Source organism: Puma concolor, chromosome F2, assembly GCF_028749965.1.
Source record: "Puma concolor isolate L17-30 chromosome F2, mPumCon1.1.hap2, whole genome shotgun sequence".
Taxonomy (NCBI): Eukaryota; Metazoa; Chordata; class Mammalia; order Carnivora; family Felidae; genus Puma; species Puma concolor.
The window spans coordinates 12934625-12960257 of record NC_141684.1 but is presented as its reverse complement, the minus strand read 5'-3'; the positions used below and the strand labels follow the sequence as shown (position 1 = coordinate 12960257).

The window sequence follows — 25633 nt, the reverse complement described above, 5'->3', positions numbered from 1 at the left end:
GGGCATAAAAATGTCTAATGAAAAGACCAAAATAAGGGCTGCAAAGACCAAAGGGTGCTGGTAGTTCTGGGTAAGCAGAGGGTAATATGAGGGGGTGTCACCAGAGATTCCGGCAGAGGAGCCGTGCCAGACCCAATGGATTTGTTGGGTTTTTGATGATTTACAATTTTTGGTCTTACTCCAATAGCAAAGAATCTGGGGGGAAAGCATAAAAAATTCACATAATTTCTGACTAATAATGCTTGTTAGTATTTATGGGAAATCTTCAACACATATAACTTAGTCTGGTGAAAGAACAGAGAAACACGATTCTAGCCATTTAATATGATTTGAACACAGAGGCATGGCTTGAGCAAGGAGGACATCTGGGTCAGGGTGGGGAAAGGTAGCAGAAGGTAAGGCTGGGGACAAACCAGACGGATTTTGTGCTGAGGCACCAATAATCTTCCCATCGTACTTTCTTCTTTGAAGGAAAGTCATACAACCTTAACTTTCTCTGCTTCCTCTTCCTGTTCCCGTACCTTCTGATTTTCATCCGTTCCTTCAAACACGTTGACCTGTTTTGCCATGGGAAATGCATACTCTTGCCTAACCAAGAGAATAGAGGGCAGGAGAGAAAAATTGTGTGTGTGTGTGTGTGTGTGTGTGTGTGTGTGTGTGTGTGAAAGAGAGAGAGAGAGAGAGAGGAAACTGAGCAGAGAAGTATGAAGGATAAAGAAAAGAAGATGGAGAGAGAAACAGGACATCAAAGGTGTGATGAACAACAGACAGGGAAGAAGGCAGAAGAGAGAGAGAAGGAGGAAGGGAGACAGAAATACACGCTTGAATGACAGAGACAGAGTGAGTGCAGGGGAGACAGAGACAGTCATTACCACTTAATGATTAATACAGGATTTAAATGAAATATTCATGAAAGGAAATTGGAGCTTTAGACAAATCCAAAGGCCCCTTCCCCGATCCCGCCTCCCCCTTCCTATGCGTGCTCTCTACTGGAGATATGCGCTCTCTGCTGTCATAACACGGAAACAACTGATGGCCGTAACCGGGAAGGGTAGCTTTTTCCTTTGATGGTATTTGCCTCCATTAAAAACTTGTCCGCTGATCTGCCTGGGTGGATCCTGAGCTTCTCTGCAAGTGTGAGACCCTTTAGAGAAGGCTCCTGGCACCTTGCAGGTGATCCACACAGCTTCCCTTTCTTCTGAACTCCATCTGTGGTCAGGCTCCAAGAGTTCCCTGAGTCAAGGCCTTCCTCTCCTGCAGGAGATAGCTGGAAACATCCTCGAGGATGGTGACTGCCCTGCATACAGCCCTGCAGAGCCCTGTGCTGGTAAGTAACAGAAACTCAATAAATCCACGTACACTGCCATTGGCCATCTCCCCAGCCCAATGCAAGTAAGAAAATTGCCTCATCACTCTGAGCCACCGTGTTCTCATCTCTGGGTGTAGACGAATACCTGTCCTGCTGGTAGTGTTACCCATGGACGCTGTCAGGAAGGAGGTGAGGGCGCTCTCCAAGGGCTTGGCATAGGATGGATGATTTGATTTCCCCATTCACTGCCTCCCTCCCTCCCTATCAGCAGGGAATGAAACTCAGACCCCTACTACATCTTGCTCCCTGAGGAGTGATACTAAAGCCCGTTATTGGTAATTGGGTTCCTTTACTGTTCGCGCCCCACAGTCGGGGATGCACTAGGGAGGTTTGGCCTGGGGAGGTTGGGTGGGTTTGCTGATTCTCACACTCCTCCCCCCACATCAACCTGCCTGGGGAACGTACTGTTTCTATGCTAAGTTATGTACAGGTGAAATTTCTTCTTTTGCCTGTTTTTTTTTCCCCTTTCTTTCTTTCTTTCTTTTTTTTTTTTTTTTTAGGATTTTTAAAATTTTAATACAGTTCCAATTAGTGTGCCGGGTTCATTTCAACTCCTTTACTGCCAAACCTGGGGGCAGGGACCGCTTCAGTTTCTCTGCCTTCTCTCTGTCTGTGATGACCGAAGTGGAAAGGTATCTGCTGCATCGGACTTTAAGCTTCGCATTATCCTTATTTTTCCTTGGTCTTGACGGACTTGGCATCCTTTCGCCTGGTCGTGAGCAGAAAGTCCTTGATTTCTTCAATTTTTTGTGAGGCATGGTTACGAGGGGTGCAGGCAAGCGTGTGATAGGCACCACCCAAGAGACACTCACCTGCCTGGTTTCTGAAGTGCCATATTGCCTCAGCTCGAGAGGAGCTGGGAGGTCAGTCCTTTTATTATAAAAATACCTTGAGCTGTCAATTTCCCATTATAACAGTCTTAGGTGGTCTCCTTCCCTTCTGACTTTCCTTATTTAGTCTCGGATGTCAGTTTCTTCATTTAAGGTGGAGATGATGATATTTATTTCCATGGGGCCAAATGAGGCTCAACAGAGGGCTTTCTGAAGGGTTCAACCTGTTCAGCCGTTGAATATGGTTGTGACAGTGTGTGTGCCATCTTGCTTTCGTCTGAAAGCTCCGGGAAGCTAGGCGACACCTCTGTCTTTTCATTTTACCCTTGCAAAATGCCAGGTGGACAGAAGGTGCTCAGTTAGTGTTTTCCGAACAAATGCCTGACCTCGGGTCTTCGGAGGTTAATCTTCATTGTCTCATACCTATTCTCGTAACTATTTAAATATCTCTTACTAGAGCTCAGGGCTGCTGACATCCCCACTCCATCCCTTCGCCCCACCATTCCCAGCCCCCGTCTTGCATTCTGGGGGAGAGTTGATGGGTAGCTCTGCAGTTCAGAGCATACTCTGGGCCAGCCGACACTGGACCACAGGGACTGCAAGAGGCAAATACAACACGACTGGACCACTGCAGGCTGATTCAGCGCAGATGAAATACCTGTGCTGCCCTCAGAAATAGGAGGCTTCTGTCCGGCTTCAGAGGAAAAAATAAGAGGTGATCCCCAAAGAACACAGTAGTCTAAAAGGGGCAACTGTATCTACAGGGACATGAAAGAGGGAACAGGCCAAGGATTGCTGGACAGTTCCACCTTTCTGGGCACAACCTCAGGTGACTCAAACAATATTGGGCCCGTGTTACAAATAGGAGGTGTACATATTTCCCATATCGTCTTATTTCACCTAACTCGGAGATATATTTCTGTTTACGAGACCGGGACAGGCCTGACTGTCTACGGGTGATCAGTAGAGTTGACTGATGATAACATGATGGCATGCAGGAGATATCTTGCAATGTCTTTTCTCTGTGGTCCTTAACACTCTCTGACACGCCCCCCATGTCCCTTATTTATCTTGCTTATTGCGTGTTTCTCTCCAACTTTGTATGCTTCGTGAGAACAGAGATGTGTATATTTCTGTTTGTTTTTTAGTTTTGTTTTTTCCCCAGCTATACGCCCAGGCTCAGAGCACCGCCTGGCACATATTAAGCATGTCCTAATTATTATTTGTTTATTCAGTCAAACAACTAATTTCCTACCTAAGCAGTGCTTATTCCTTTACATAACGCAAAACCAAACAAGGATATTTAAATGTATCTTTTTTTTTCCTGATGGAAATGCCTTAGAATATATTACTCAATCCCCTGACTTCCTAAAAAGAGCTTAAACAATTGTAGGTGATGCTTTTGGTACGTTCACTTCGTAACAAGTGCTTTATTTGATTGATTCATTTAATCCTCGTGGTAAGCTTTTTCTGTGGATGAGGGAAATGAAGCACAGAGAGGGTAAGTGATTTGCCCCAAATCACACAGTATTTAAATTCAGACCCAGCATTCGAACCCAGGCAGTATGGTCTGAGAGCCTGAGGGCTTAACCACCAGACTAGACTACATCTGAATACGAGTTAGGGTGTTTGAAAAGAGTCAGCATGTCCACGCCCCCTCTGAAAGCCAAATCTCCTATCACAGCGACTCCCCGAAGGGATCCTGAGATGGGAGTGCCTTCTTGCCACACAGACCGTAGAGTAGTGTAATTTTCTGATGTTCCTTCTCCTTCATCGTTAGCTGTTACTGGGTGATGTCGTCAGGACTTTTCTAAGAAGTCCAGCTGTGATGATGCTTCTGTTTTGCTAAATCTGAGAGGAAACCAGATGGCGAGGAGCCTGTTTTATGCCCCAAGGGGTTTAACCTACGAATGTCTTCTCCGCAGCCTTTGAGGACAGGGGTGTCCTGTGTCTGGAGGCTAGTAACCCCATCGAGCGCTGATGTCTGTGTTGCTCACGGCCCTTTATCCTGCAGCTGTGATTGTGTCAATGTGTACTTGGTTCACATTCACTGTGGGTGTGTGGGTGTGTGGGTGTGTGGGTGTGTGTGTCTTTGTGTCTTAACCGGCATTGCTTTTCTATTCTCATCGTGTTCCAAAAGGGAAGTGATAGCTCAAGGCAAATCAATGTGACGCCTGCCTCTTATTTATGAGGCACAAAGCCCTCCCCTTCGCCCTTGGTGACCTAGAGGAAACTTTTCATCTTGGAACCTTGTCATGTCCTAGGAATGCTGTAGGTAGGACTTGTTCTGTACTGAAGCCATGATACAGGCCCTGAAGTGCTCACGGAGTTTGTTGGCACGAATTAAAGAGCAACGCGCCTGAGCTCTGTGACAGCCAAAGAGCGTTTGCCCTTGCCCCTGAGTTTATGGCTGGGGGTGGAAGAAGCTTGTCATCTACATAGGCTACGCACGTTTCTATGGACCAGATCACTGCCTCGACCTTATAAAGGCCATTTGCCAACCCAGGAGTAAAGCACTTACGACAGTATTTGTTAAGATCTAGGTCACAACAGATAGAAGGCCACTTACTCCTTTCCTAAGCTTATTTTTTTTTTCTTCTGAAATAAACATTGACAAGTATGGCAAAAAATTCAGTGATCATCGATGTCTTTGTTAGTCAGAATCAGAGATCGGTCCTACAGGTAACACGTTAACCACATTTCACACTGGGTACAGTACTAAGTGCTTTATTGGGTGAACTCCTTTAACCCTTACAGTATAAACGCAAAGCACGGATACAAAGGATGTGGAAAGCATTTAAGACCAACTTCTTCCTTACTCGTTATCAGGGAGGCCAGCCTCGGGGAAATCTGTAAGTATTCTGGCTGAGGAGGAGTCTCACTCCCGATTCCCACTTTCAAACGTCTAGTTCATCCAATACTGCCTCCTCCATGAAGTCGTTCTGACTTCCCCTAAAACATGGGATTTTTCTCTCCCTCCTCATTTACATCCCTCATTGACAACCTGGCTGTACTTTTGTCTGGCTCTGATCCTTTTCTGCCAGGCACCGTGTTTCTCTGAGGGTGTGGGATGGGCTCTAAGCAAGGGATTTGGAGTCAAAAGACATCTGTTTGACTTTTCCCAGGCTCCCTGGGTGAGTGCTACTAATCGTGGCATTATCTTCCCTCGGGGAACTTCTGAGACCTAGTGAAATAACACATAGATAGTGCTTTGCTAACTGGAAGCCTAGGTTACAGCCTGTGTTACTATGACCAGTGCGTAAATACACCGACAGGAATGCTGGCCTGAGCCATCTCTGTGTGTTCTCTGACACCCTGAGCACTGCCTGGGAGCCAGCAGACTTGCCTGATGTCTTATCAAAGGGATATTTTTAGGAGACAGCCAAACGCCTTCTTTGCAGCCAGTCACACGAAATATCTCAAGAGCACCTTCCCCCAGACCCAGAAGCGGGCTGAACAGACCCTTAGCTGGGGCTGGATTCTTTAAGGCCAACGAGGCACCATGCATCCTCTCGCTAGCCGAGAGGAGGAAAGACTCCTGGAGGCGCTTTGTCAGTAAAGGGGAAACTACCCTTTAACCGTATCACGCTAATGCGGCCAAATCCTTCATCGTGAGGTCAGAAGACAAAGTGAGAGATGCGAGAGGTGTGCCCTGCGTGGGGCAGAACGATAGCCTTCAAGTCTGATCCCCGAATGCAGACGTGCTAGGCCGTTCTGCACTTCTGGAAGGGAGGCTGTATTTGTGAAGTGATGGAACAATTTCCATGGCAACAGACTGTCTGGTGTCAGAAGAACCGACATGAAAGCTCCACGTGCCAAGTCTGTATTTATGTGATGCTTATCTCCCTGCCTCCTACAACGCGGAGAGGGCTTGATCTCTCAGCAGACGTCCTTTTCCATCCAAACGATGCCCATGTAAAAATCATGCCATTTCTCTCAGACTTCCACATCGAAAGGTTGAGTGTACTATTTTTGTCTTGTAAAATTTTTGGTAGCCTGAATGGAGCTGTCAGGGTCTTTGTAAACAGATCTGGCTGGACCCTCAGGAGGTGACCCTGGGGTGATGGTGGGGGGGGGGGGCAGCTAGGACCAGAGTCTTGGTCTCCTAGAGAATGTGGCATTGCTCTCTGCCCAGCACCTTGCTGCAGGATGTTGGGAGTGGAGGAGTGTAGTCAGAGGACCAGGATGGACCCTGAATCCAGAAGCCTGGCCAGGCAGGGTGGGACTGAGCCGGGAGGCTGCTCCCTGCTGCTGTAGGCATCTTCCTGTAATTGACAACGCCCTTGGAGAAACTCTGCTTTTATACCTGGGTCCTAATCTCTGATGCTTCCCAACCCATTCTCACCTAATCTGTGCACTGGAGACCTCAAACCAGAGACTTCACTCTTGGCTCCTTTCCTGACCTCAGGCTTCTCCACAAACCACAAAGCCTTATATTGTTGCTCCTTAGGACTTAACCCTTCCTCACGCATATCCATCTTCCCAAACTGTAGGCCACGTACATCAGGAGAAGCCCAACTACCCCTGTCTTGCTCTGTACCCCAAAGACTGGGTGTCAAGCAGTGTCCAAAAGGGAGGTACCTTCTATCATTGCTGGTCAGCAAGATGCCCGCGGGGAGCGGGTAGATAAACATTTTTAAGTGCTTAGTACTGATTAGAATGTTCTCAGCTGGCCTGTGGTAATGGTCGCACATATCTAGGAATATGCTAAAAGCCATTCAGTTGTGCACCTTCGATGGGCAAATTGTATGGCACGTGAATCGCATTCCCATAAAGCCATTTTAAAAAGTGAATTGGTAGGAAAGAATACAGTCTCATAAAACTAGCGAGGTCAAAGCTTAAAAAGAAACGTATTTAGATTAAAGCTGATTTAGAGAACCAATATGGTATACATCGTAGAACAGGTGGTATGTAGGTATGGTAATGAAAGTTTTGGGAAAAGTCTCCCCTCTGGTAAATCTTTCGTATAGTCCTGGTTAGAGTGTGTGTCACATCCAAGTGTTCTGTGTACATTGTGGACCCACCCTTCCAAAGGCAAGTATCATATCCTGACCCTGAAAATATCCTCTGGGGGCAAAATCACTCCCATTTGAGAGCCACTGCTCTAAGTCAATAATCATTGAACACTTGATAGATATTTATGGTCACCTTTGATGAGCCAGGCACTATCCTAGGCGGTGGGGACAGAGCAGTGACCAAGATGGCCAAAGTTCCTGCTTGAAAGAAGTTTATATTCTAACGAGGGGGATAGAAACCAAGTGAGCAAATTCATAAGCATGCCTATTTAGATAAACACTAAGAAAAAAGTCAGACAAGGTGGTGGAATTGAGAGTGGTTGGTGGTCAAAGACAGCCTTTCCGAGGAGGTAACATGCAAGAGAGATGTGAGAGTCAAGGACGGGCCATTCATAAGAAAGGAAAGGGGCTGCCTCGTAAAGCAGAGAGGCTGCTGGAAGGAGAGTCCCAAAGGAGGGAATGAGGTTGGTGAGTTTGGGGAGCAGAAAGGAGGTCAGTGTGACAGAACCTAGGGAAAGAGGACATGTTAGGCTTTCAGAGTCCAGGGCAAGATGCTTAGGTTCTGTTCTGAGGGAGATGGGAAGCCGCTGGGGGGGCTTTAAGTTGACGTGGAGTAATTTATGCTTTTACAAGTTCATTCATTCAGGCTGCTGGATGCAAATGGTCTATAGGGGTGCACAGAGGGAAGAGTAAAATCAGTGAGGGGACAGCAGCTGTCATCCAGGGAAGACTGAGGAGGTGCCGAACTAGGACAGCGGTAGTCGAAATGAGAGCAGTAAAGACAGATGGTAGTGACTGAGGGAGGGTAATCCTAGTTGTCATAGAAAAGATGAGTGAATGCCCGGAGAGGGCATGAGAGCCAGAAAAAGAGAGACGTTGGGTTTCTCCCTGAAATTGGGAGTCCATTGGTCTGAACTTGGCCAGGGTTTATTGAGAGGAGAAACATGACTGGCTAATCAAATTAACTCCATTCTCTTAAGATTTTCCAGCCTGTGGTTCAAGTTGGGTTTCTTTCATGGAAAGACCATTGTTTTTTTCCTATAAAGAGGGTTAATAGACTGTAACACCCGCTTAATTATAACCTGCTTCCTTGACCACTTTCTTTGGTTTAATATTTACTCAGCTTAGCATTTATCATGGATCTCAGCATAGGGTGAGGTCACTGAAAAAACTCCTTGAATGCAAACCTTCAGTAGTTCGAAACCTGCATTAAAAATAGGCCAGTCTTTCATAACATATCTTGAGGGGGGAAAAGCAAAACAGAACAAAAGCCGAGTCTTGAAGCCTTCTTGGGTCTCTGATTATTGCTTTCCTTCAAGTTTTGTGAAATCGATAGTATTAATAACAGCAGCGTAATAACCACAACTACCATTTATTGAGCACCTACTAAGCACCAGGCTGTCTGAATCATGTTAGGTTTAATCCCCATTACACCCCTACAGGTAGGTGTTACTGTCCTTACCTAACAGATGAGGCAAAAATGGCTCAGGAAGGTGACATAATCGTGTCAAGACCACACAGCTGGTGTGTTAGCTTCCTAGGGCTTCCGTGACAAATTACCACAATCTGTATTTCCGTTCTGGATGCCAGAAGTCTGAAATCAGGGCTTGCCTCAAAGACTCTAGGGAAGGACCCTTCCGTGGTGCCTCCAGATTCTGGGGGCTCCGGGTGCTCACTGGCTGTGGCCTGCTTAATTCTAGCCCCTGCCTCTGTTTTCATATGCCTTCTCCTCTTCCCCCTGTGCCCAATGGATGTCTCTTATAGGGACACATGTCGTTGACTATAAGGCCCATCCAGATAGTCCAGGATGATCTCAACTTGTGATATTTAAGACCCCTTTTTCCAGAGAAAGTCACATTCATAGATTCCAGGGATTAAGATATGGGCACTTCTTTTGGGGGGGGGGTACCATTCAACCCACTACAGCTGGTTACTTGTAAGTAGCAGAGCCTCGAATACACTTAAATTTGCATCATCAAAGAATGTGGGGCACCCAGGCTTTTCTTCTTTCGTCTTCATTGCCTCATACGTTCTTTGTTTCCAGTGACCATGACCAAAGAGCCAAAGGATTTTTTTTCATCTAAAATAAACTTAGCAGCATAATACAGTAAAAGTTATAATTATAGGTTTCCCATCCAAAATGGTGGCAGGTATTCAAAGAACACCCTCATGTTAAAAGATGCCGGTCTTGCTAACTCTAATTACAAAGGAGGGTAAATAATGTCAAAATACATCTTGGGAGTTTTCGGTGCAGTAAAAAGTAAGCATTCACAGCTAAATGGCAACTGACATCTGGATGGATTGATGATACAGCTTTTTTTCTTTCCTTTTTCCCCCCTGCTGTTAATTAAAAGTTAGTTGTATCAATAGAAATTAAGGCCAGATTTTTTAATCCCTAACAGCCACTCAACCTTTCCCCTCACTCACATTAAATCTGAAGTCTAAAGAAAACCCACGGCAACTGGGCCTGAGCATCACAGAGGGAGGCAGAGAGCAAATGATAAAAATGTAACATGAGGGGCTCCTGGGTGGCTCAGTGGGTTAAGTGTCCGACTTCGGCTCAGGTCATGATCTCACGGTCTGTGAGTTCGAGCCCCGTGTCGGGCTCCGTGCTGACAGCTCAGAGCCTGGAGCCTGTTTCAGATTCTGTGTCTCCCTCTCTCTCTGCCCCGCCTACCCCCCACCTGATGTTCTGTCTCTCTCTCTCTCTCTCTCTCTCTCTCTGTCAAAAATAAGTAAACATTAAAAAATTTTTTTAAAATGTAACATGATAGTATGTGGAACATTTGGAATCATCACACGCCGCTGGTGGGAATGTAAAACGGTATAGTCATTTTGGGACAAAGCTTTGCAAGTGTTCAAATGGTGACACAGAGTTACCATGTGACCCAATAATTTCACTCCCAGACATACACCCAAGAGAAATGAAAGCATATGTCCACAGAAAAACTTATACAGGAATGTTGATAACAGCATTGTTCATGATAGCCAAAAGAGTGGGAACAACCCAAATGTTTGTCAAATGAAGTCTATGGGTTAATAAGCTGTATCTACACAATGGAATATTATTCAGCAATAAAAAAAGAAACGGGGGATCCATGCTAAAACTGGGATGGACCTCGAAAACATAATGCTAAGTAAAACAGCCACATACAAAAGGTCACATATTGCATTATTCCACTTTTATGAAATGTTCAAAGTGGGTAAATCCATAGAAATAGAAAAAAAAAATGAGTGTTTCCTGGGCCTTAGGGATTAGGAAAAATGGGAATTGTCTGCTGGTGAGTAAGGTAAGGCATTTTGGGGGGAGGGTTTGTATAGGTTCTAAAAACTGGTTGTGGTGAGCTTGTACAATTCTGCGAGTATACTAAAATCGTGGAATTTCACACCTTAAAGCGTGACTTGTATTGCATGTGAACTTTATCTCAGCAAAGCTGTTACACTGATTTTAAAAACATAAAATAAAAATGTAACATGATAAGCCTCTTTTTAAAAATGTTGCGGTAAATCCTCAGATGCATCATTTAAATCGCTCTCCACAATGCTGCAGAGGAGATCTACCACAATTTCACCTCCCTCAGCAAAATATGTTGGTAATTTGGATTGTTTGCTCTTTTGATTAATGCCAACAAGAACATCTTCATGCCTAAAGCCTTGAAAAAACCTCTCTCTATCTCTCTATCTCTATCTATCTATCTACCTACTTATCTAATCTTCCATCCATCCATTTCTTATCTACCTCTCTTATCTATCTGTCTATCTATCTATCTATCTATTTATCATCATCATCATCATCTATCATCTTTTTTATCTATCTATCATTTATCTACCTACCTATCTAAACTTCTAGGGGCGCCTGGGTGGCGCAGTCGGTTAAGCGTCCGACTTCAGCCAGGTCACGATCTCGTGGTCCGTGAGTTCGAGCCCCGCGTCGGGCTCTGGGCTGATGGCTCAGAGCCTGGAGCCTGTTTCCGATTCTGTGTCTCCCTCTCTCTCTGCCCCTCGCCCGTTCATGCTCTGTCTCTCTCTGTCCCAAAAATAAATAAACATTGAAAAAAAAATTTAAAAAAATAAATAAATAAAAAAAAATAAACTTCTAACCACCCATCCATCCACCCATCTCTCTCTCTCTCTCTCTCTCTCCCTCTCTCTCTCTCTCTCTTCCTCTTATCTATATCATCTAGCTATCATCTTTGTATCTCCTCCACCCAGCTGATTCCCAGGTCAAAAGGGACAAACTGACCTTACAGGACCAACTGGATAGAACTAGAGTCTCCGTTCCCCTCTCACACCCCCTTCTTCTCTTCCTCTTTTCTTCCTTCTCTCCTTCTTTCCCTTATTCCTTCCTTTTTTCTCACTTTCTAAACTTACCAAGACCGTCTCTCCCTAGTCATTCTGGAGTTTTGACTGCTATGAACAGTCTAAGAGAGGAGTATGAAAGGCAGGAGAAGTATTTTTCTCTCTGGATCGACATCCAAGAACTTACACAGACAAGGAATTCAAAGAGTCTTAGGGGTGGATCTAGCAAGATCTTTGCTCATGTTGCCTGTGCAGAGCCCAGCACATTTCCTCTCCGGAGCTCTCCTCCTTTTCTTTAGCTCCTCAGTTCCCATGTGGTTTTAGGACCCGCTAAGTCATGTTCTTGTCGTCAGGGCTTGCCTGTTCTTGCCCACTCCCAGCCAGTCAGATTCATTTGTTCAGCAGATGATGTGGGGCACCCCCTGTGGGCCAGACACTGCGGTTGGGTCAAGGCTCAGCGGGGTGGGGGGGGGGGGGGGCGAGGCAGGTCCGGTTCCTGCCATGTAGACCTTGCATCTTTCTGGACTCCTGTGATGGGCACGGCCTGCTCCATGCTCGGGAGGTGCCCTCTGCTTCGGGTTGTACTTGCTACAGCAGTGAGTGCAGGAGGAATATAGGATGTGCTCACCACCTCACAGGGGGTAGGGTCTTCTTTGGAGGAAATAGGACATCACACTTGGACGAACACTTTGGAACAATACCAAAGTCAAGCCGGGGCCAGAGATACCAGCAATTGCACGGACGGTATCATCTGCAGAAGCTTGGCTTCAATTTTCTCACTAAAGCTCCGGATGACCCTCGTATCAGGCTGCAGAGGCAAGAAGGGAGGTTCTGAGGGCCCTGATGGCGTGTATTCACGGGAGCTCTCTCCGGCTCTAAAAGGAGGACCCTTCTTTCTTCATCCACGTCATTTAATCCAGAGTCTTTTTTCAAGTTTGTTTGTTTGTTTGTTTCATTTTTTTGGTCTGTTTTAGGTTTTTGGAGGAACTAGCATACGTACACGTGCCAAGGAGTGTGCTGACACCTGCGAATACAGAGATGAACGAAAAAAAACGTGCCCGATGTCGTGCAACTTACATTCTAAGAGGGAAGACAGACAATAAACAGATGGACAAATAAATGTATAACTTTACAAGGAAAACTAAAGCAAGTAGGTGCCGGAGAGCAAGGAACAGGGAGAGAAGAACTCCTTTAATGCAAGTGATGTCATGCAGGAGCATCCGGAGACGATGCTGGTCAAGGGAGGTGTGCCGGGTGTTCTCAGATCCTGAGATCCACGGATGAGTAAAATTGTGGAAACAACGGACGGGCAGACATAGGGATGGCACCACTTTAGTTTAGCGATTAGAGAATATATAACAACATTAAAAAAAAAAAAAACCCCGAGCAACTGCTATATCTTATCATCGCGAATTCATAAAGGGCACCTTGACGCCAGATTCCGTTGCAGATTGGTGAGTTGCTCGATCACGGACTGGCATTTGACAGCCATGAGTTTTGCCAGTAGGTGTTCTGTGTTCAGATGAAAGACTGGACCTGTGTCCTAGCAGTCTGATGACAGTGGTATTAGTAATAGCTAATACTTTATGAGTTCTTTCAACGTGCAAGGCGCCGGGCCGAAAGCCCTTCACGTGTTATTGACTCGAATCCTCACAGCGGCCCGGACGCTAGGTAGACAGGTGGTACCAGACTTTTTTTTTTTGTTATTATTGGTGGAGAAACTGGGACTTTAAGAGGTGTAGTAAATTTCCAAAGACACATAGCTAATGAATGGGAGAACACAATTTGAACCAAATCAAGCCGGAACCAACCCTACTCAAGAAAGGAAAGATCGACTTCGGGCTTTGCTGAGCCTGGTGAGGGGTTGGAAATCTGGGCATTATGTGGGCACCGTAGCTTCTCATAGATTGGGGATTTGCACTGTGCTGCAACCACACATCCCTTGTTTTGCCTCTCCAGGTCCAGTCCCCCTCTTTCTAGCGATAGCACCCTTATTCTTCTTTGGGGGCTACCTCATCCCGCTGACTACAGTTTTGGTGGGGTTACCCTCATAGTGGCCTTCTCTTCTGGCCAAGGAGCAGACAGGGGTTGTGAGTGAGGCTGGAGGCTTGGCATGGAATTTGATTCTGGAGCAGAGCAACACAAATGCTGAAAACAGATGCCTCTTGGTCCCAGAGCCCTCCCCAAAGAAAAGGCTGTTTGTTAGTTTTTCCTTCCTGGGCTCGAAAGAGCTGCTTTGATCCCTGCCTGCTCCTTTTTAGTTCTCTGTGATTTTTTTCCCCTTACACTCATCTTCAATCCTTCTAATATATATATATATATATATATATATATATATATATATTTTTTTTTTTTTTTTTTTTTTTTTTTTTTTTTTTTGCTTAGGTGAGCTGGAGTTTGTCTCTTGCTTGCAACCAGGTGGCAGAGCCTAGAGATTAAAACTCAGGTTTTAAATCAGGTGAACCTCTGTTCTTATCCCAAGTGTACTGTTTACTAAGTATGTGACATTGGACAAATCGCTTAATCTCTCTAATTATGTTTTCTTACCTATGAAATGGGGATAATAGGGTGTTGAAAAAGTGAGCCACTGCATGTAATTTGCTTAGCAGAGAGCCTGGACTTAATCATGCAATTTGCTTAGCAGAATGTTCTTTCTTATCAACTCCTTAATAAATATTAGTTGATCTGATCTGCCTTGGCAAATCAAAGAGAAGTATGTTCTTCCCCACCTCAAACCAGGACCAGATAGTTTACACAACACAAAATATAGATAGATATGGGGGTGGGGGGAATCACAGGAATGGAATTTTACAAAATTGGAGCCAAAGATAAACTGGAAAACACCAAAGCAGAAAAATCTGGAGGATTTATTGGACCAGAGATTTTAGACTTCAGAGCGTAAAGAACTCACAAAATTGTATGATTCGGTATCTTGATTTCAAGTCTTTAAAAGATTCTTATTCCCATTTACAGTTGAGGTAAGTGCTGATTTTTCAGTCAACAAATATATATTCCATGCTTACTGGGGAGTATGGCAAGAGGCTGAATCTTGGGATACAGAGGAGGAAGATACAACCAGGGTATCAGTATGGGTATTCCTAGTTAGGGGTGGGTGTTTTCCACTTGATGATTCAGTGACACAGGCTTTTTGTGTCTTGTGGAATCACCATCCTCAAGGGCCTCGGAATCCTCTGTCTCCAGTCAGAAAATGGGGGAAGGGAGACTGGAGAAGGCACAGCTGCCTCTTAATCCAAGATGGTGGAGGCGACGCTCAGAGCTTGTCCTCTCTGTTGATCGATGTGATCACATAGCTTCACCTGGATGCACCAAGAATGTGCAGCCCCTTGCAGCAATGGCTCTGTAGTACAAAGAGGAGCAGAAACCACTGCTGAAGTCCAGTGTCTTCCACTCTGAAGACAGAGCTCTTTGGGCCTCAGTTCTCTATTATTAAAAGGATGGCTTTGTTTGTTCTATGGTTCTATAGTCTCTGAAAATGGAGAGGTATGAGATTTTTATTCAACTCGCCAAATAGAAGGTTCCATTTATCCATCAGCTTAGACACACACACACACACACACACACACACAGCATTGAAAACAGAGAGAGTATTGAGTCATCATATCATATTCTATTACTTTGGTTTTTCTTTGTAGTCTTTATCTAGAACATGTCTATATACCCAGTTCAATATTACACACACCCAACCTTGAAAGAAGCATATTTTATGTTTACACATATTTGCTTCTGTTGGAGGATGTGTGGTTTGTTGTACCTAAGGAGACTTTGGCCTTCTTGGTCTTGAGGGAAGGACAAAAGATTCAGATGTGTTGGCTATCATTAAAACTGTAAGCTTTAATTCTGAGGTTAATCTTTCTCTCTCTTTTTCCCCTTCCCTTTCTCTCCTCTTCTTCTCCTTTTTCGTTGTCTTCAGTAGCTGAAGAGATACATAAATCAGCTGACCTGGTGAAGATCAGTTCACACAACGTACATCAGGAAATGTGAATTTCAAGCATGGGTCTTTGTGTATGCAAATCAGACTGGGCTTTCTATAACTCAACTATCTATCAAGGAAATTAAAGGGAAATTAGACACTACTTTCAAAATCTTACTCCCAACATTTCCTTATATTTGTCCTTTTGTGCACTGGAACTGCACATTTTTGTTTTTACTGGTGTTTTCTGTGCTCTGTGGACTTGACCTCTGTATCCTGCCAGTATTTTCAACCACAGTTTGTATAAACATTGCATTGTCCCGTGTGTCAGTCCAAATCAAACTTGAACACAGAATTGTGATGGTGAGTAGTCATTTTCTCTCAACCAGTTCCCTCAATTATTGACCCAAAGGTTAGAGATAGAGCTGAAAATACTGCCTCTGGGTCCCTAGATCTCAATCCCTATCTCTGCCTTTATCTATCTCTGCTTATCTCTCTCTCTCTCTCTCTATCTCTCTCCACATTTGGCTAGGATTGCTTTAAACAATATGTAATAAAACAATGCGCCATGAGCTAGCAAAAAATCTACAAATGTACGAGGCGCATACCATCGACAGGCAGAGGGACAGTGAGTGCGAGTTCCTGAGGTGGTGCTGTTCTGTTCGAATCACGGAGCACAAACACCTAATGCTAGGAGGGCGTCTGGATCTACCGCATCCCCTGCGCTTAGTTACTAGGCTGGGTGAGTGAGGGGTGTCAAGGGGCAGGTCATCCAGATGGACACTAGAATTCTGGTCTCCCGGCCCCCAAGGCAGCGCACACTTCCTCTATTATTCCAGAATCAACCAAAGCCATCGGAGGTAAGAAGCTCTTCCGTGTTCTAGGTTTTATTTGGTCTCAAACTATTTTTTATCTCTGCTCAGTTCTTGGCTTAATCCCTGGGGTAGAGCCATTTGTTCATTCAGGTTTCACTGAACACCCGTGGGCCTTGTACCCTGAGCCTGGGGCAGGCGATGGGTCTCTAGCATGCAGGTACCAGAGTTGACTCTATTGCTTGCTAGATATCTGGTTATGGGAGAATCATTTCGTGTGGCTTCCCCCCCACCCCCCACCTTTTGTTTCTCCTGCCTCTAAAATGGGTCTGAGACGACTTATTTCACAGGGTTGTTGCAATCGTTGAGTTCTGTATGGAAAGAGAGTTATCCTTATTTGAGGTGGGCTGCTCCTTTAGAAGCAGAGTGCGGGGTGGGGAGGGGGGCAGGAGTTGGATGAGCCAGGAGAAACACATGGAGGTCAGATCACATGGGGCCCGTGCGTCATGCTAAGGAGTTCAGACTTGTCCCTCAAGCCAAGTCAAATTGTTTGCCAAATCACTCAAAACAACTGTTCTGTGATGGGAGCATGGGAAAGAGACTCAATAGTCAGTGAATGCTGGCTATGCCCTAAGTGCTTTATCTCAATTCTCTGACTTAATCCTCATGACAGCCCCACATAGGAAGCATTATACACTGAGGCTCAGAAAGATCAACTTCCGGGAGGTTACATAATTGGTGGCAGAGCTGTGATTTGTATTATTCCGTCAGACTGTGAAACTTTCTTCTGTCATGCATAATACATTAATTCCCCCCCCCAAAAAAAAAACCCATATGAAAGCTGAATGCCTAGAACTGAAGAAACCCAAAACTTTGCATGTGATATGGAGGAGTCATATTCCATGGAATCCCAAAAAAAAAACATGACGAAAATTCTTGATGATGCAATGATTATTTAAAACATTAAAATTGGCTTCAACATTAAATGCAAATAGTTCTACTCTTATGTAATTTCCTGCCTCAAAACCCTGATTTTTTTTTCAGATTATTTTAAGTGACATTCAGTAAGGAGGAAAAATTTGCTTTAAAATGTAGGGAAATGACTGGCTTAGTGGTAATTTTGCAAGAGACTGGGTAGGGAACTCAGTGTGAGGCTTTGAGGATGGCTTTCATAGGATTTTACAAGATTTCTTTAAATATTTGTGATATGAGACTTGACTATAGAACTATTGCTCCTCTTGACAAGGGAGCACAAAGCATACCCATCCCTGAGAAGTTCTCTCCAGTTCCACGAACTTCCCTGCCTTTGGAATTCTGGAATGGTTTTTGGTGCCAATTTTTATCATTTCCATGCTTTTTAAGACTCTCTCCACATCCTTCAGTAAGGCTCATCTTGCGATGCAGTCTTATGATCTATTTCCAGAGTTCCCTGTATGTTATTTAATTCGGTACCTGTTCCTCACGACTGAACAGCTTGAATCCATCAGGCATTCCGACACAACCAGGGATTCCCTGCATTTAGCACAGCAAGTGGTTTTTATCTGGGTTCCAGTGGTTTAACTGCTAGTGTCAGTGGCTTTCATTTTTCCATTTCTCACTCATCTTTATAAAACATTAGAGAACATTTCAGTAAAACATGAAACGATTGCACAAACATGGTTGCAAAAGCTGCTGATGCTGTTTAATCTGAATTCTGATTATGAGCTTGATGTAAGGGTGTCCATGTGAAAAGCAAATATGTGGAGATCGAGACTTGCTTTGATGAATTTATTCAACAAATGCGCTATCTTTGGGAAGCTTATCTACAGGAAGATTCTAACACAAGGGTTTGTATGAAAATGACTGGGAGAACTTTCAGGGGATTGAGGAGGTGAGACAGGAAATGAAAGGAAGTCAGCCAATCATCAATACAATGCATCGACCATGGGCCCAATGAAGAAAATAAGCAAGAAAGGTCCCACAGAGGAAAATTTTGCTCACTTCTGCAGGTCAGCACCGTAGACAGTGTAAATCATACCTCAGAGTTGTCCTGATCAGAGGAAAGGGAGCTGGAGTATTCATACCTACCATCCCACTCCTTGGTCATTGGCCAAGGCTATACAAATTCCCAGTCTTCAGTTCTCTGTGTTTTGGTGCAGACAACTCCAGCTGGACTTCAGCAGCCTGGGGGGGCAGCTCTCCCCAAAGAGCAGCACGTACTGGCTGCTTTGAGTATGAGCACTTTGGGCAGAAGTGTGGACAAAAATGGCGACGGAATCCACAGGAATGTGAGTAAGACTCTGCCGGCCACCCTCCTAGGATGCAATGGAGAAGAGGACGAATATTGTCCCCACCCACTCTCATGGAGCTTCCATTTGGGTGTCAGGGAACTAGGCATTAACAAACTAGTTGCAGATTCATATACATGCAATGAAAAAAAAATAGGCAGGAGGCTGATACAGAAAATAAGAAATCTGTATTTAGATAGGCAGTAAAGAGTTCTCTCTGGAGATGACTTTGGAGCCGAGGCCTGAATGATGCAAAGGAGTGAATTGTTTGCCAAATCAGGAGCAGGGAGCTTTCCCAGCGTAGGGTACACATAGTCAAAGTCCTTTAGATGGAAGAGAGAGTGGCATGTTCCATGAACTGAGCGAACACCAGGGGGGCTGGAGCCCAAGCCTGGATGGTGAAGAGGTGTCTTCGTTATCTGTTGCTGCCTCAAAAATCACCCCCAAATTCAGATCTTACAAAACAAGCCTTGCAGCTTTGCTCATACTGGCGGCTGGAGTGGGGATGGATGGTCAAGGATGACCTCGTTCTGGCAGTTGCTACTGGGTCTTGGCTTGATCATGTTTCTTATAGGCTCATCTGTGCTTCTCCAATGGGAGACGGTATTTGAGGGAGTGAAGGCAGGGAGCTGCAAGCCCCTTGAGGCTGTGTTTCAGGAGGCACACAATATCACTTCCACCAAATTCTACTGTGCAAAGCGAGTTACAAGGCAGATTCAAGGGATCGGGAAAATGACTTCATCTCTTGATAGGAGGCACTGCAATGCATTGGTGGCCATGTTCTAATCTACCAAAGGAAAAGGCTATGATTTGAGACGCACCAGTAGTCAGACTAAGCCTGGCATGGTGGGCCACATTAAGGTGTTTGGATGTTGAGATCTGAGTGTCCAATAACCAGTATCCAGTGTCATCCTTGATCAAGATCTGAACCAATACAGAAACAAAATGAAGGTTTAAGATGCACGGACATCAAGTTGTTCTTTTATCTTTTAGGATGCAGTTTATATTTGGGGACAGGTGGAGTATTTAATGGAGAACCAAAGAAGCAAGAAGAATTACCCACCCAGTCATTGACCAAGCTCTTCAGTTATTAGATGCATGGTCTTGAGCATTATAACTGAACTTCCTTGATTTACTGAGAATAAAATGAAACAATGTTTGCCAAGTGTTTAGCCCATGGCAGGAAATGAGTGCTCCCTGAAGTTTGCAATTGTTATTAATAAGGGCAAGTAGCTCTGGGTGACTGATTTGCATAAAGTTCATAGAGGATGTCTGGTTTTTCTTCCCTTATTTCCATTTGTAAAGACCCTATTCACCCTTTTATCAAAACTTTTCCTTCCCTTTCCTCCAACCTGCTTGGGTGTTGCCCCACATAGATCCTTCAGGCTAAGAAGGAAAGGAATCTGCAGATCTTGACAAGGAGACCTTCAGGGTTTATTATCTTAGGGAAGTTGCAGGTGAATTTTAATAACAATAACCAACAAATCTCTTTTATTCCATTATGAAGATAAAACCGATGAGAAGTGGTGCTTGGTGTCATCTGGTGTGACCGTTTCTAAGGAGATAGACAATGAAATATTTCCTTTCTAGAAGGTTCCATTAAAGCACACATATACATATGAGGGCAGGCTCTCACACTCACACATCCAAACAACCAATTGTTTCTGTCTTTGACACTTTGCATAGAATTGCAGGCAACTCACAAATTCCATAATTTATTGAATGTCACTGCTCATTCAGAAAGGATGGTCATTATCTCAGACATATTTATGGACCTGGTTAATGCCGAGTATTAAAAACGTTATTGGGGATTTAAATCCAGGCAAGTGACTTCCCTCCAGCGCCGAGAGAGCCACAATTTGCCGGCTCCCCTTCTGGAGGGAGCTTGCCAGATATGGAAATATTATTACATGGTTGAATGAAAAGGAAACTGAATTGCAGAAAGAGCCTCCATCCCTAAAGAGCAATGACCTATGAAACAGCTAAAGGGAATAAGGAAATGAATTTTCTCAATTAAAAGAAAAGAAGGAGAAAGAGAGCACACAAAGAGTGGTAGGTGGCAGACCTAGGCACCGGGAGACTGGAAGTCCATCAAGAAACTATAGCACTCTTGGAATTCAGCTTCCAGTGGATCCCTGTTGCATTTGTGTCTCTTGCCTAATTTCCTCTACTTGCTTCCTGTGCGAATGATAGCTTCTTTTAGAACATCCTTTTATACCATACATAACACTTTTATATTATTTGATTGGATTTTCACAGTCTTGGGAGTTTTACTTATTTCCAGCTCCAGCTTGCATCTGGGGATACCGACTAGGTGAGCAACTTGCCTCTGCTCGGGGACTGGTCACGGACCAAGCTAGGAACTGCTTTCAGGGTAGCCAGCTCGGGACTTGGTATGCTTCTTACTGTGCCAAAGTGTCTCCGACATCAGTTCCTCCCCTCCAACCGTAGATCAGATGATCCTTGGCAGAAAAATTATGTTTTATACTTTCATTGGTATTCTCTAAAGAATCTTTTACCTTATGAGCCCACGGATGGAACTCAGTATGTGTTGATTAATGGAAAGTTGTGTCGCCTTTGCTTTCCTGCGCCTAGCCCCCCAGTTTTTGTTACCCACATCTTAATTTTAGAAAGTTTCTTCTTAACAAAAAGATGTGTTTACAGCTGATGGCGCAGGCGGGCTGGGCACAAAGCCCATGCTCTCACCATGCCGTTCATGCTCTGTGCCCTTGTTCAGTGATGAAACCTCCCTGAGCCCCCAGGATTTGTCATCTTTCACTCGGGGCTACTTTGCTTACCTCAGAGAGCTGTTGGAAGCTTGGAATCCAGTTATAATCTAGCCCCTTCGTAAAGTTCCCAGAATTTAGTGGGTACCAGCTACATGCTAGGTACTCTTATTATCATTGGCATTGTTTGCCCCTTGCTTTCAACTTCCTCAGAAGCCATCTCGCTTGGGAATTTCGCAAAATAATGTCTTACGGCTTCCGTCTTGGACTCCATCTTTCATCTGTCTTGTTCATCGGTCCACTTATTCATGATCCTGTCAGCCATGCTTTCACCATCTTTCCCCACCTCTCATCCCGGGTTACCCTCACATTTTTGGGCTGGCCAGACAACACCGAGGGTTGGTTCAGCCACACATTTTGTCATGTCACTCTGGAGATTCCGGATGTTAGGGCCATCCGGGGCAAACCAGCTCATGTGATCAACCTACCCACAATCCCTTGCAGGACTCGGAACTCATAGATTTGCTCCTTTATATTTCCATACTGATTCCTTGTGGGAAACACACTGCCTGTCAACCTGAAGGATGCCTTTCAGGAAAAAAAAAAAAACAAAAAACACTACAAAATCAATAAAAAAATAAAATATATAAACAAAACAAGACACAATGCACAAAACAGAATTCCTAGCTATTTCCTCTGGGAAATCTTATGTCACTAACTCCTTTGAGCCTTTTTACTCAAAGTTTGTTGTCTTTTATATCCAGGGTGGGAGGCAGTGCTATAGCCTTACCGGTCACACACACGTTGCAATATGTTTATGCTGTTTGGTCAATGGCTGCTGGTTTGAGCATCCCATCTGCCCACCACCAGCACCCTGACTGCTCTTGGATCTCTCACTACCCAGCAGCTGAAGAATTGATATCTAGCCCAACACAATGACCAGAATCCATCATAACTGGTTGATACGCATGCTAGGGAGCCCCTCAAAACCTGGTTTCACAAGCATTGCCATGGGCTTTCCTGTGTTCTTGGGAGAATCAGTCTTACCCCAGAGTTTCTCTATAGGCCTAGGAGCCCCATACGGGCAACACCAGGAGGGAAATCCTGTTGCCCATTTCCCTCCAGCCTGTCAAGCAGCGGGCAGGGGCTCTTACGCACCATCCTTCACGCAGTGTGCTCCTTGTCCAAAGGATGCCCAGATATCAGCAGAGAAAACTATCCCTGCTCTATCCTTGTTACTCTGGTAGGAAAATGCACCCCATCCCTCAGTCTTGGTTTTGCCATTAACCTGTCATAGAATCTTATACCGGTCCTGTCACATCCCTTGGATTTCACTTTCTCCAGTATCTGGCTTAGCTCATAGGGTTGCTTTGAAAGTTATAAAACAAAACCGGTATTAGAGTGGTTTGCAAGTGGCTACTTGTCGTGTGCATACAAGATATTAACGTTGTCATTGTAATTATCACTACTCAGCATCACCCATGACCTACAGATTTGTTTTCAGGTAGTGCTTCTACGCCAATGTGCATCTCGTACTGCTTAGACTACCAGAGCCATAGAACAAATTAGAGATCATCCAGCCCAAAGATGGAGAACTGTCACATATTTAAACTAAGCCTGGTATTTTTTTTTTTTTAACTACCCAGAGGTGTTTTTCTTTATTAACATTCCTTTATCAGCATTTAAAATTCAAGATTTTTGTTTTCACATCAGAATACAGATTTTTGGCATCTTTTACAAAAAATGACCTATGTTCCAAATAAATTGTGCAGGGCAAACATCAGCGGGAGCTGACAAGGGGCTGCATTTTTTTGTGAGGTATACAGGTGTTGCAGCACCCTACCTCCTGGCCGCCCCGTTTCCTGACACCAGGCGGCTTCTCGGGACAAGTGCATTATACGCACTTGAGCTCAGCCTGGCTTCTGCCTCGTCTCCTCCCGCCAAGTTTGACCTTTCTTACATAGATGAGGAAACGGAGGCCCCCAGTCTACTCTTCCTTTTGCTTTTTATTTACAACATTGCTTCTTACTAGCTTTCTGAGCCCAAATCCTTCTTCTCAACCACATAAGAAAGACCATGGCTTCTATTTTAGGTTAGCGTAGGTTATTTTACTTCAATTAATTGTAACTTATTTTGTTTTAATCAGCTGCAGAGTCGCTTATAGAGTGGCCCGGAAAAAAATATACTGACAACACTTTCTACCTTTACATTTGTCTTAACCTGTCTTCCAGAAAAATGCTTTCAATCTGTCTTGAAAACAGGCTACCACCAGTTCTGTGCAAAAATAGTATTAGTCTTAGGAACAGGACAGTTGATTCTTTTATATTGCTGAAATTGGTAATTATCAGCGCACTCATTTACTCATGGACTCATTTGTTCTGCAAAGGCCCTGCAAGATCAGGAGAACAGATAACAGCACTAAAGAGGGTCCTCAAATTCTCAAGCTTCATGTCAGTATTCTACATTTTAGCCCAATTTATAAGAGTAGAAGTTTAGGGAGGAGAACAAAAGAGATGAGCCAAATTTAAGGCCCGAGTTGGGACCCGACCGGTCTCCTGTTTTTGTCTAGAGCCCCGGAAATACAGACAGAGCCAGAAAGAGCCTTGGGAGGCTGATTCCAAATTCTTCGTTTGACACAGGCAGAAACTAAAGCCCTGAGGAGGGAAAGTTACTGCCTCAGCTTTTTGTCACAGTTGGAAAAAAATAGGCTTATCACATGGGATTTCTAGAACTTCGCCAAGAACACTTTCCTGATTCTCAAACCGATTTCTAAAAAATCATGGTGAGATTTCTCCATAAGAAAATATAAGAGTGGGCGCCTGGGTGGCTCGGTTGGTTAAGTGTCTGAATTCAGTTCTGGTCATGATCTCACATTTTGTGATTTTGAGCCCTAGATCAGGCTCACTGCTATCAGCGTAGAGCCCCCTTCAGATCGTCTGTCACCCTCTCTCTGCCCCTCCCCAACTTGCTCATGTGCACTCTCTCTCTCTCTTAAAAATAAATTTTAAAACACTTTAGTAGAGAAAATATAAGAGAATAAAAGCAGCTAAAAGTATTAAGTGTTCAAAAGGCTAAGGCCATCATTCTGTCTCAACGTATGTCAATGTTGCATTGATTAATGCACAGCAATTTTTCTCTGTTACTGAAATATGATTTTTTTTAAAAAAATGAATCAATAAACATTTGTGTATTCTGACTTTCCACCTTCTTATGTCCTTCCTTTGTGCCCTAAACCTCCTCCTTTCTCTTTATTCAGGTATTTTCTCAGATCTCCTGCCCAATTTCCTCTCCCGAGTGAGGTGTGGTAAAAAGTATACAGACCCAGAGGGAGTTGGATTTACACACCTCACTGGATTCCTACTGGGTGTGGCAAGTTGGACGGATCAGTCGTCTTTGACACGCTGGTTTTTCCAGAAGTACTGCTCTTAGTAATGGCCATCCCCATTTTTGGTGGTGGGTTGATATATACTCCCTGACCCGTTCTCCATCCACTGTTTTTGAATCTTTGCCAGTTTCAGTTTGTAGGATGTGACTACCTCAGCAGGTCACCTCCAAGGTCTAGGGAAGACAGATAGAACTGGAATTGTTTTGCAATTTACCTGCTGTACAAAATAAAATGCTTTTTTAACCTCAATGAGCCTCGTTCATTCACTTCTTCACCGAGCACCTCTGATGTGGCAGGCAGTATTCTAGGTAGAGGAGTCACAGTTGTCAACCAGACAGCAAATCTCTTGAAGGTTACATTCTTCAATGGGGGAAAATAGACAACAAATAAGTAAATCAGGAAAATATCAGATTGCCATGAGCAAGATGCAAATGTAATGGAGTATGTCTTCCTTACAGGCTCCCACGGGGATTTGTATATCTTTTTTCCAGTTTTCCTTAGTGCCCTGTAATTGTTTGTCTGCGTATGTATCTCCTTCATTAGACTCTGCGTCTATGAAGAGATGAGACCTTGTAATTTTACATCTAAATCCCCTATTCCTACATAGTATTAGCTACAGTGGATGTGCTCAACGAAAGCTTGTTCCCGTTTGAATGCTAACTTCATCCTTGGCTCATCTTATCTTTCTCTACTCTTATTCTCTCTACTCTCATTTGCTCTCTCCCTGATTTCTTAACCTATATTTTTTAGAAGTATGCATTTTACAATAGTAAACCACTGTAAATCTTTCCGGAACAAGATGAGTTTGCGTAAGTCAGTAGTAAACAAACAAATAAATGTATACATAAAATACCTAAGAGGCATTTCATGAGTAAAGTAGTAAGTGTGTAAGCCCGCGTTAGACAAAGAATTTTCTCTTTTGTTCAACTGACACTAATGTAGGACTTCCAGCAGGAAGCAGTAAGATAGTTACAAGTGAGAGTCTGTCAGACAGACTTG

General features: G+C 44.2%; 1 long non-coding RNA gene across 1 annotated transcript; it reads left to right on the top strand.

Annotated features, from left to right (window-relative positions):
- The first annotated feature begins 16082 nt into the window (after window positions 1-16082).
- LOC147571836 (uncharacterized) lies at window positions 16083-24883 on the top strand. The gene is made up of 2 exons (XR_015246862.1): window positions 16083-16304; window positions 24506-24883. It is a non-coding gene; the product is annotated as an uncharacterized LOC147571836 (long non-coding RNA).
- The last annotated feature ends 750 nt before the right edge of the window (window positions 24884-25633 follow it).